The sequence below is a fragment of the Piliocolobus tephrosceles genome, unplaced genomic scaffold (assembly GCF_002776525.5).
Source record: "Piliocolobus tephrosceles isolate RC106 unplaced genomic scaffold, ASM277652v3 unscaffolded_35922, whole genome shotgun sequence".
In the NCBI taxonomy this organism is placed as follows: Eukaryota; Metazoa; Chordata; class Mammalia; order Primates; family Cercopithecidae; genus Piliocolobus; species Piliocolobus tephrosceles.
The window spans coordinates 28353-30818 of record NW_022319779.1 but is presented as its reverse complement, the minus strand read 5'-3'; positions in this window follow the sequence as shown (position 1 = coordinate 30818).

Sequence of the window (2466 nt, the reverse complement as noted above, 5' to 3'; positions counted from 1 at the left end):
GATCCAGCCACTGCACTCCAGCCTGGGCGACAGAGCGAGACTCCGTCTCAAAAAAGCAAACAAACAAACAAACAAAAACTATATAACCTGGGTTCGAGTTGACATGCCTGTTTGCAGTGTCATGCCTACTTGTTTTAGAGACAGGGTCCTGCTATGTCGTCTGGGCTGGCCGAGAACTACGAGGCTCAGCAAACTCCTTTCCTCTCCCGAACAGCCAGGACTATAGGTCCAACCGCCATTCCTGGCAACATCACGCTTTTTTGTGTATCTGCAGTATTTTGTAACAACTTTATGAAAATTAAAATAATAAAGCCTACCTCCCATTAAAAATGGTGAGTTGGGCTGGGCACAGTGGTTCACACCTATAATCCCAGCACTTTGGGAGGCCCAGGAGGGCAGATTGCTTGAGGTCAGGAGTTCGAGACCAGCCTGGCCAACATGGTGAAACCTGTTTCTACTAAAAATACAAATATTACATGGGCGTGCTGGTGCACACCTGCAGTCCCAGCTACTCGGGAGGCTGAAGCACAAGACTCACTTGGACCCAGGAAATGGAGGTTGCAGTGAGCCGCAATCATGCCACTGTACTCCAGCCTGGGTGACAGAGTGAGACTCTGTCTCCAAAAAAGAAAGGTAAGTTGAAGGTAAATGCTTATCTTCGTCCTGTTGTGGAATATAGATGCTTATCTCTGCTCTCTTAAAAAGATGCAAACCTCCAAGGATAAAGACAAAAGCTAAGAGTAGATAAAAAATGTCACTGAAATTTTTGCGGCTGATTAAAGCAAGTGACAGAGTCATGGCTCGTGGGGCCCTCTAGGGGAAGCTAAGACTTGGCTTAGACGTGCAGAACCAGACAGAGAGGACTGGTTCTCACCGCAGAGCCAGCACGAGGCTAACATGCAGGGGAGACGGGCAGAGGGGGAGGCCAATCCAAGTCACTTTCCTGACCCCAACAGGCTGGAAATGGCCTTTCCCCATGGCCAGCGGACGACCAAGGATTCTCTGGAGAAGGTGAAGCAAGCAGGTAAGAGCCCAAGGACATCAGGTGTGGCTGCGAATGCAAGAACAGTGTCTACTCCGGGGAGGAGGACTCCCAGACTCCTCCGCAACAGTGTCCACTCCAGGCGGGGACACTCCCAGGCTCCTCCCCAACAGTGTCCACTCCGGGCGGGGACACCCCAGGCTCCCCCCAACAGTGTCCACTCCGGGCGGGGACACCCCCAGGTTCCTCCCCAACAGTGTCCACTCCAGGCGGGGACACCCCCAGACTCCTCCCCAACAGTGTCCACTCCGGGCGGGGACACCCCCAGGCTCCTCCCCAACAGTGTCCATTCCAGGCGGGGGCACTCCCAGACTCCCCCCAACAGCGTCCACTCCAGACGGGAGCCTCCCCTCCAGACTCCTCTCCCTCCTCCAACCTCATGCCACCACAGCAAGACATAGGCAGATTTCTTTCTGAGAAGCTGCCCTAAAAAAAAGACCTACAGACCCTGACCTGTGGGCTCCCAAATCAGGAAGGAAAGAGCCAGTGTCCTGCTCAGTCCTCCTGCAGGGAGCGTCCCCCATTAGTGAACCCTGACCCCATGCACACGCGGCCTATACGCAGCTTTCAGGTGGATCACGTTCTTTTTGTTTTGTAGTTAACCCATGTAACTCCCACCGAAATCAAGACATAGAACATTTCCAGTAATCCAGATTACCTTACGCCTCCCTGAGTCGATACCCAACCTAAACCTCTAACAGGCAACCACTAACGAGACCTTTTACCCCAGCAGGGCCAAACACCAGGGCCAAGTCCCTCCAGCCCAGCCGCAGGTTTTTGTAAAGGAAGTTTTTTTTGGAACACTAGATGGCCACATTGAGTAGCTGCAAGAGAGACCACGTGGCCCATAAAGCTGAAATATTTATGCTCTGGCCTTTTGCGGAGAAAGCTGGCTGGCCAGCCTCCGTCCTCGTCCTCGAGTGTCAGTGCAGCTGGCGGCTGAGCCTCAGGTGAGTGAAATTATACAGTGTGTGCTTTGTGTTGCCTCTTGGGCTCCACGTTATTTCTGTGCGATGCAGCGATGCGGGTTTGCACACCTGCGTTCAATAAGGACTTCACTCACACATAAAGTGACTGCTGGAGGCAGAAAAGTCCCTGATTGGAAAGACAGAAGCCAAAATAAACAGAGAAGAGAAACTCAGGTCAGAAACAACTCAGGAGCAAAAGAATACCCATCTTACTTTATCCAGGAAGTAAGAACAAGATAATTTTTAAAAAGAACATTCAGGGCCAGGCGCAGTGGCTCACGCCTGTAATCTCAGCACTTTGGGAGGCCCAGGAGGGTGGATCACGAGGTCAGGAGTTTGAGACCAGCCTGGCCAACATGGTGAAACCCTGTCCCTACTAAAAATACAAAAATTAGCTGGGTGTGGTGGCACATGCCTGTAATCCCAGCTACTTAGGAGGCTGAGGCGGGAGAATCG